This window comes from Erythranthe guttata, chromosome 13 (assembly GCF_056151865.1).
Source record: "Erythranthe guttata isolate IM_541 chromosome 13, IM_541, whole genome shotgun sequence".
Taxonomy (NCBI): Eukaryota; Viridiplantae; Streptophyta; class Magnoliopsida; order Lamiales; family Phrymaceae; genus Erythranthe; species Erythranthe guttata.
This window is the reverse complement of record NC_142545.1, coordinates 11,777,096-11,787,043: the sequence shown is the minus strand read 5'-3', so window position 1 is coordinate 11,787,043 and position 9,948 is coordinate 11,777,096. Positions and strand designations below refer to the sequence as shown.

The following is a 9,948-nucleotide window of genomic DNA, read 5'->3' as shown; positions in this document are numbered from 1 at the left end:
TTTGGGAAGGCCTTTTAACCTGCAATTATCCTAAATAAATTTATTAAATACTAATTCACAAATGACTATAATTATAAATTAATCATAATAAAAAAATAATAATAATTGAAACTTGTATTTTTTTCTTTCTGTGGTGGCACACTTGACACGGAAGTTTGAGTGGCCAAGAATTCTTGTGAAGCTTGAGGGGCCAAGAAATTATGTGAAGCTTCAAATATAGACTCATATTGTTGGCCAGCTGCACCTCTAGTAACGCTTTGATTTGCTTGAACTTGTTCAACTGCAGGAATTTGAGTTATGGTTTGTGCCCCCACATGTTTTACATTTATTGTTTCTTTTAATTTCTCTCAATCTAAGTGAATTTGCACCTGAGGCAGCGGGTTCATCAGGATCCCGCCTCCTTAGCCTTTGAGGCCTGCCAGTTTTTTCAATATAGTTTGGAGGCAGGGAGGTTCTAATGCACTTTTGGGCTACAACTCAGGTCCATTAAAGCCTAAGATTGAAGGCTCGTAAATCGGTAAATATGTCTCAGCCTTGTAACAACTATGTACATATCATTCAGGCTCCTCATTTCTAAACCATATTGTTGAACATGCATGTTTAATTTACAAGGTATGCCACTCAAATCCAGTTTCTACAGCTACACTTTCTCTCCAACAAGTCAACAATGTGTTGGTCAAATGGACCAATAATCTAAAAATGGTAATCATCACATTTCAGGTATACACTCACCAGCCTCCTTCATAATCTTCATTAAGATTTGAGACACAAGGGACCTTCCTATTTTGCAGTTTTTCTTTGTTAAATTGCATGCATCCTAGTCATTAACAGATTTCTAATAGTTTCAAGTTAAGAAATAATTGGGTTTTCTCTTGCGTCAAGAATGAAACTATTGAAACATTCACACATATTGTTCAGTAGGATGTCACACTTAGGATGTGGACTGAAATGGGATCTAGTCAACATATTGAAACATTCACACATATTGTTTTAAGGAGGCTTTTTCACTAACCATTGATATGTATCTGCATCTAAGTCTCTCAACTCTTGCATTTTTCTATTAAATTCCTCAACCATGTGCTCCCCATAATGTTGTCTTGACAGTCAACCCACTGAACCCATCCCTCTTTATATTTCTATGTAAATGTCTCACACAAAATTTATTTTCAACATTGGGAAACAAGGTTTCAAAGGCAGGAATTAACCATTTTTACTTGTCAGACATGAAAGTACAATAATGTTCATTTTGAAATCCAATATCTGCATTCAACAAGTTCAAAAAACACATACAAATATCTTTTGTTTCAGATTCAACTATTGCATGCACAATTCTGAAGATATTGTTGTTTGGATCTAACTCAACTGCAGTTAACAGTAGACATACATGCCCACCCTTTAAGAAACAACCATCCACCCCAATTATAGGCCTACAACCATTTTTAAACTCAACCTTACATGCATTGAAACACGTGTGTAACCTATGAAATCTTCTCTCCTTAGTGGGTTTCATGATAACTGTAGAACCTGATTAGTTCTTTCAATTTCTAGACAATAATTATAATTTTTTGAAAATTGTTCCTCCAAAGTACCATAGATTGTTTTTATTGCCTTTCTTCTTGCCCTGTAAGCATGTGATCTGGTTATATTGGTCTTCAAAGTTATACAAATTTCACGTCTTAATTTATTTGTACCCAACTTTGGATTGCCTTTCAGTTTTTTCATAAATGGTTTGCCAATCCAACCAGACTTAAGGCAATTGTATTGTTATAGTTGCAAGAACATTTAGTGTGAATTGGGTTATAAGTTTTCACTTGTCAAGAGTGGTCATTTTGCATTTCGGAGACATGAATGTACCATCCACAACCCTATTTTTTACACACAATCCCGAGTCTAATGACATCATTATTTTGAAATTTCACCATCATACCCCTCATAAAACAATAGGATTAAATTAGAAAATTTTGCATCCTTTTTAAATCAAGTCTAGCATGATGTCTGGATTCTTTTCACAGTTTTAGAATTAAAATTTGGGAACTGTATTAATTCTACCCTTACCTACATCCTCATCACTTCCATTTGAGTTGTCAAATTCATCATCAATAATTACACAAACTTCATCACCTTTTTCATTTTGCAGCCTTATGCATCTCCTCACTAATAAAATCATCATCTACAACAGACTTACCCTTACCCAACCCCCCAAACTCAGCCTTAGAATTTACAAATTGCTCAAACAATTTATCATCATCTTCCATGTCATAATCACTTTGATAAAACACATCATCATCCTCACTAAATTCATGAGATTCACTGTCATGCTCACCTTTCAACCCTAAATCATCAATTATATTCATTGACTAACCTACCCCCAATTTCACCTTCCACATCCCCTCCCAGGTTTAGATATTCAATAAATATCTCAACTTCCTAGTTTTTTGGAATATGCCCTTTTATATTAAACACAACACCATCAGTCTCAATATACTTGTAGTGTTTATCAAAACCTTTTTAATTCTTAAGCATAAAACAAGACTCCATTTTTCAGTGTACCCCAACTCCTCAGCAAAACCCCAAAGGTCAAACATCCCAATTTGATCTATATCGACAAAATCAAAAAATTCAAGACTTCCTCCTAAGTATTTTCTCGTTGGAGAGTGCCTCATAATTCCACTATGTCTCATTTTAATCGTGAAACATGTTAATTCCCAAACACAAACTATATTTAATTATTGAGTAGGATTTAAAAAAAAAATTAAACAAAAGAAACTTACCGTAATTCGGAGTACATTCAGGCATCAGTGAAGTTCTTCTCGACATTTTTGTTGTCCTTAGATGAAGAACCCTAGTATTTGTCGCAACTCTGTAGCTCCACTCTAGAAATTGTAAGCTATAAAACTATTGGTGATTGAACGCTTTTTTCTTCTAGAAGGTAGAAATTTACAGGTGAGATGTAAATTAGGGATTTGGAAAAGAGGGCATTTGAATTTCAAGAGAGAATTATGGCAGATTGTGTTACCTGCAATGTGCGATCTGAACGTTATTGGGGGGGAGGGGGGGGGGGGGGGGGGGGTGGGGGGGGGGGTGCCTTTGATGTCACGTGCGTCGCATATACTATTTTCCGTCTATTATAACTGGGTAAATGGACGGAAGGACATAAACATCATTAGAGTGACATGTTTAGGAACGAAAATTGTAACTTCATCTTGTTGAAGGACGAAAATCGAGTAAGTGACAAAGTATAGGGACGAAAAGTGTATTTATCAAAAAAATACATTTTTTCGTCCTCAAACTTTATCATTTTTTTTTTCAAAATGGCCTAAACATTTTGGAGTTACATTAGTAGCCCCCAATCATGCCGTTTTTAGCAGAATTGGTCCGTCGTTTATATGCTCTATTAAGTTGGATGGAAAATGACACCTACCCCTCACATACCTTCTATTTCCAGCAGTACAATAAATTAACTTTTCACAGCACCAATTGCATATAGTTAAAACAAAAATTTCACCTTGCTGATATGATTACGCAAACTACTTGCACTTAGTTACAATTAACCTTGTAAATTATTTATATGATATAATTGTGCCTTTCGCATATTCATTTTGTGAAACTTTCCATGATTGTGTGGGTTAAATAATATAAATTGGTTGGAGTAACAAAAAACAAGTATATCATATATCGTAATAAATATGGATCGAGAGTAGGCCAGTGGACCCTTGACAAAAACCATTTGAGACATTTATACTATTTTTTTTTTTAATAAATGATCATATTTATACTAAAACATAAGCAAATAAAGAAAAAAGTACTTATATATATTTAAATAAAAACACAAGCTCGCCATCAGTATACATATAGCTTGGATGAGCTATAAGTGTCAATAGCTTCAACTAGCAATGCTAATTTGTCTTCTTTTTGTTTGAGTCCTTCTTCTATTTTTGCTTACGACATTCTCATTTAGGTTATGTTTCTACTTCTCGTTTAAGGTTTTTAGCCTTCATTGGAGCTTTAGGAAAATTGAAAACACATGATATTTTTAGTTGTATTGGGATGCAAATTGGCAAAAAATTATGCATTACCATTTAGTAAAGGATAAATAGCATTAACCCCCTAAATTTTGCCCGTTTTTGTGGATTACCACATCAACAACAAAAAAAAAAAAAAAAAAAAAAAAAAAGCTTCAATCCCGCCTGTACTCAATAAAATTGTGCCACGTTACCCCCCCCCCCCCCCCCCCCCCCCCCCCTTTTTTGTTGAATTTTCAGGCGAAAATGGCCGGAATTAGACCTATGTGCGTTACACATGCGATATGGAAGGCTTTTTTGTCTTTTCAGAATCACAATATCTAATTTTTCTAATTCTTTTATTTCTTTTTCCATATTCTTTTACTTTTTCATCGCTCTTCTTCCTCCTCCACTTCTATAATTTTTTTCTTCTTTCTCTCTTTCGGCTTCCAATCCAAACCCAAACTACGTGCCTACAATCACCATGTATATGAATGAATTCAATCAATTTATTCTCAAAGGGCACATGAATTCTCAAAGACGGGACAAGGAATACCTGATAAGCACACCACTCTCACGAGGCAAAGTCCGAAAGCAATGCCTCTTGTGACTTGGGTCGGCCATAGAGTGCTGGGATGGAACTCGCCTTTTGGTATACACTGTTGCCTGATAAGGCCGGCCTGTAATCAACAGGTGCAGCTCCCAAATCGATCCACAAGTAGCGATCTTGGCTGGTCCAAATGCCGCCCAAGCATTTGGTGAAACCAGGGGAGTTGTCTCCATGGGTGTAGCTGCAAGCGATGGAGAATGTAGATGTGGAAAGAGTTAATTGGCTTCTCCTTTACGAAAAAGATGAAGAAGAGCGAAGAAGGAGCGGAAGAAAATTGAAGAAAAAAAATGGAAGAATTAGAGGAATTAGCCATTTTATTTTGAAAAGACAAAAAAGCTCTTCTAAATTGCATGGGCAACGCACATGGGTCTAATTCCAGCCATTTCGCTTGATACTAAAAAAAACTATCAATGTGGCACAATTTATTGAATTCAGGTGGGATCAAAGTTTTTTTTTTTTTTTTTTTTTTTTTTTTTTTTTTTTTTTTTTTTGAGGTGATAATCCGCGACGGGCAAAGTTTAGTTGGTTTAAATGCAATTCACCGTTAACAAAAATCTATTTGTTTCTCATTCACCCTTTATAAAAGTCTACTTGTTTTTCATTCTCATTTTAAGTGAATTCACTATGAGGTCTTGTGGGACATTCTCATATTCCTACTAGAGGAGGCTCTCGTTATTATGTCTCATTAATTGATGATTATACTCGTTATTATATTAGGTTTATCTCATGAAACACACTTCTGAGTTCTTCGATATTTATAAAGCCTTTAGAGCTATTGTCCAAACAAAACATTCGATTGTTATAAAATGTTTTAGGTGTGATTTAGGTGGAGAATATACGTCCAATAAATTCTCTGAGTTGTTTGCTTCAAATGAAACTGTTCATCAAACTTCGTGTACTGACACGCCCGAGCAAAATGGTGTCGCTAAAAGAAAACATATGCATATTATTGAAACTGCTCGATCATTGTTGTTATCTGCTTATGTACCTAACAACTTTTGGGGGTAAAGTTGTTCTTACTGCCGTTCATTCAATGATTCAGTAAATACTATTCCACCCTCTCAGATTTCAGGTTTATCTTGTGCTCCTGCTTATTCTCGTCTTTTAAGGTTTTTGGTTGTACGTATTTAGTTGCTCGTCCTCATGTCAAATGTAATAAGTTGTCATCTCGATCAACTATTTATGTTTTCCTAGATTATGGTGTAGGTCAAAAAGGATATCGTTGTTGTTTTAATCTTGTCACAGAAAAACTTTACGTGTCTCGCCAGGTTATTTGTGTTTTACTATTCATAGTCTCACTATTCCGATCTTATACAAATTGATAATTTCTTTGAAAATTCTGATAGTTTATCATCATCTGATTTTGGACAAATTAGTATTGATAATCTTGAATCCTGCAAGTACTGATAACATTTTTAATCCACCAATAAATATGGAAGGAATAGGGACTACAATGCTTCTTGTAATAGAGAAGAAAATGATATATATATATATATATATATATATATATATATATATATATATATATATATATATATATATATATATATATATATATATATATATATATTGGGTTATTTGACAAATCCCCATGGTTATACATGTACATTTATAAAGAGTCCATTTTTTTTCTAGATTTTAAAACAAATCCAAATCCAAATCCTTTTTAATGTATTAAGATTAACTAAGTTTCACTATTATACCCTTATACTAATCTAAAACCTATCTTAGGCTTAGGAATATGTAACGTAATATTTTTTTTATAATTAAAACCCCACAAATCTCGGTCCTTAATCTCCGAACGCAACCCTCGCCTCATGTCTCCTCTTCGAGTCGCCAACTTTCTCTCATCATACGGAATTAAAAAAAAAAAAAAAACTATTGTATGTTAAATTATTTAAAACCATAATATTAGCATATAATCATACATTTTTTTCCTCAATCTAATGCAAAATAAATTATAATATTGGTTTGATGTCAGGTCCAACAAGTCCATTGGAGTGCTTAAATTATTTATTTTCATATATGTTATGATTTTCATTTACAGATGTTTGATTTTCTAATTTCTTTGTTTTTTTTCTTTGCTTCTCGTATATGTTATGATTTTCTTTTCTAACAAAAAAAATGTTTCATCCTGTTCAAGTAATGGTAGGGTATGTTTTCGACATTGGTGGTGTATGGTGTTTATGATGTAGGAAACCGACGGTCACTCCTCGCCGTGGCAAAGGATCTTCCCCCATCGATGCGGCGGAGACGGCTTATGTGCAGGTCAAGGACGCCACCACGCGGTCTCAGATTCTCCGGTTCTTTGGTTTGCCCCTTTGTCGGAAGAGTGAAATCATTAGTACCGTTTCTGCACGAATCTTTTGGCCAATCACAATCGTGTCCGTGGGATTATGAAAGTTTTCGCAAAGGGTTGCGTCGGATCGATTGAGCAATACGAGGTTTCAAGTTTGCGTTAGCCTCAGAGCAGAAACTAATGACTGGAAATGTGGAGTGGTTTTTAATAATTATTTACAGAATTTTATAATGGTTTTCAATAATTATGTACATATTTTTATAGTGGTTTTCAATATTTTACATAAACCACTATAAAAATCTGTAAAAAAATTATAGTGGTTTTCAATAATTTTTGTACGGATTTTTATATAACTCTATATATAGAGTGGTTTTTATGCTGACAAAATTGTTATACATAGTGGTTTTCAAGTTTATATCGGTGTTATACATAGTGGTTTTCATGTTATATAGTTGTTATACATAGTGGTTTTCATGTTTATATAGAGTGGTTTTTATTTAAAATAACCGGAAAGAAAATTAAAAAAAAAAACCATTTAAAAAAAATTGAAATTAAGAAAAAAGAAAAACCATGAAAAAACAAAAATAAAAATAAAACCATTTTTTTAAATTAAAATAAAAAACATGAAAAATATAAATTAGAAAAAAAATTTAAAATAAGAAACTGAAAAAAAATATTAAAATAATTACAAAATTTTCTTTTAACTCGAAAAAAAAAATAAACCATTAAACAAAATAAACAAGAAAAGGAAAAAAAAAAAAAAGTGAATTGGCATGATGTGGGGAATAATTTTTGGAGAATATTTGGGTGTAGTTTATGGGTTTAATTTTTTGGGATTATTTGACAAAACCCCCTCATATGACATTTCCTATTAGAGGGGTCCATTCTTTTTTCACCTCTTTGAGATAAATCCATAATTTTATTTTAAAATATATAGTACAATTATACCCTCCACCAAACCCACCCAAATCTCACGTAGTTTAACCCTAGCCACGTTTTCTCTCCCTCACTCTTTCTCTCGATCCATATCTCCATCTTCCCCATCCGCCCTCTCTTTCTTCCGTTTTTCTTCTCTCGGCGGCGGAATTCAATATCTTCCCCATCCACCCACTCTTTCTTCCGCTTTTCTTCTCTTGGCGGCCGGAATGAAGGACCACCATGACATAAAACACAAGAGAAGACAGAACCAGAAAAAATCGATGATGACAAGGCTTAATCCCGAAAATCAGATCTGAAATCGACAAGCAGATCTTTGTGAGGGATTTTTGTGCAGAACATTACTTCGTGATATTGGTGTTCCGATCAGGTATGTATTTGTGGGGAATTTCATTCCCCTGTGTGTGTATGTGTGTGTGTATATATATATATATATATATATATATATATATATATATATATATATATATAGACATACTAATGTTGATTCATGAAAAAAAGAGAACTCCATGAAAATATAAAACTTGATTCACATGAATAACTTTGTGATAACGGTGAATGAGTGCAAAAAATCTTCTGATTTCAAACATGTTTTAGTTCTGAAATTTGATAATGTTTGATTTCAAACATGTTTTGGTTTTGAAATTTGATAATTTTTAGTAAGGAATACAATACGAAATAATAAGGTGAAGCACTAAATATTATCGAAAATTCCATAATTTCCAAAAATATTTTAAAATTTTGGATATTTTTTTCCTGAAAATTTAGAATTATTTTTTGATTTATTGTATTTTTTTAGTTGCAATTGGCTATTGTTTGGCTGCTATTTTGCAGCTGTTCTTTGCTGCTGTTTTTTGCTGCTGTTTTTGCTGCTGTTTTCTTTTGGCTTTGCTGCTGTTTGGCTCCTAATTTGCAGCTGATTTTGTTGCCGTTTTGCTGTTGTTTTCGTGTTGCTTTGCTGCTGTTTAAGATGTTGGTTTGCTGCTGTTTTTATTGCTGTCATTTTTTCTCTATATCCATAAATAAATTCTATATGATGGTTAACAAAATAGAAGTGACAACTAGTCGAATTGTTGAATGAGCTATTATATATATGAGATTTTCAATATACTTTTGAGGCTCTTTTCGGTCACTATTTGAGTATTTGTTATTATACTTTTGTTGTAATTTTTTAGTGGATTAACTTATTTCGTAGTGGATTATGTTAATATTTTAGTGGATTTCGATAATTTTTGTAGTGGGTTTTGACGAGATTATAGTGGATTTTAAATTCTTGCTTTGGAGACCGATTTTTAGTGAATGAATTAAATTGACACGTAGTTGTCTTATTTTTCTTTGGTTTAGGTTCTTGCACAAGCGGGTGATGGCAGCAAGTGGGACGATGTTGGATGATGATAAGTTTGTAGTGTTTATCACCGGGTCACTCTAACCTAACGAAAACTACGAGCAACACTATCATAAATTCGGAAGCTTGTAGTGGATTTTGATAAGTTTGTTGTTGATGCATAAGTGTTTTTATACGATAAGTTTTTAGTGGATTAACCATATATTACGTTAATTTTGTAGTGGATTACTTTAACCTATAAAGTGGATTTTGATAACTTTGTAGTGGATTTTGATAATTTTGTAATGGAATACGTTAATTCGTAGTGGATTATGTAAATTTTTATTCGATTTCGATACGTTTGTAGTACACTATATTAATATGAAAGTTGGTTTTATGATAATTTTATACTGATTTCTACGTTAATCGAATAGTGGTTTTCGATGAATTTATTGTGGTTTTCAATGAGTATGTAGTGGATTTCAATCCATATATTACGTTAATTTTGTAATGGGTTACTTTAACCTATAAAGTGGATTTTTGTAACTTTGTAGTGATTTTGATAATTTTGTAATGGATTACGTTAATTCGTAGTGGATTATGTAAATATTTATTCGATTTCGATACGTTTGTAGTGCACTATATTAATATGAAAGTTGATTACGAAAATTTTATACTGATTTTTACTTTAATCGAATAGTGGTTTTCGATGAATTTATAGTGGTTTTCAATGAGTATGTAGTGGATTTCAATCCATATATTACGTTAATTTTGTAGT

The 9,948-nt window shown here is 32.9% G+C and overlaps 2 long non-coding RNA genes across 2 annotated transcripts; both read left to right on the top strand.

The window, feature by feature from the left end:
* The first annotated feature begins 228 nt into the window (after nucleotides 1-228).
* Nucleotides 229-5,106, top strand: LOC148765911 (uncharacterized). Its single transcript, XR_016029347.1, has 3 exons — nucleotides 229-517; nucleotides 613-720; nucleotides 4,523-5,106. It is a non-coding gene; the product is annotated as an uncharacterized LOC148765911 (long non-coding RNA).
* Nucleotides 5,107-7,866: 2,760 nt separating this feature from the next.
* LOC105966810 (uncharacterized) lies at nucleotides 7,867-9,573 on the top strand. Its single transcript, XR_001173604.2, has 2 exons — nucleotides 7,867-8,216; nucleotides 9,191-9,573. It is a non-coding gene; the product is annotated as an uncharacterized LOC105966810 (long non-coding RNA).
* The last annotated feature ends 375 nt before the right edge of the window (nucleotides 9,574-9,948 follow it).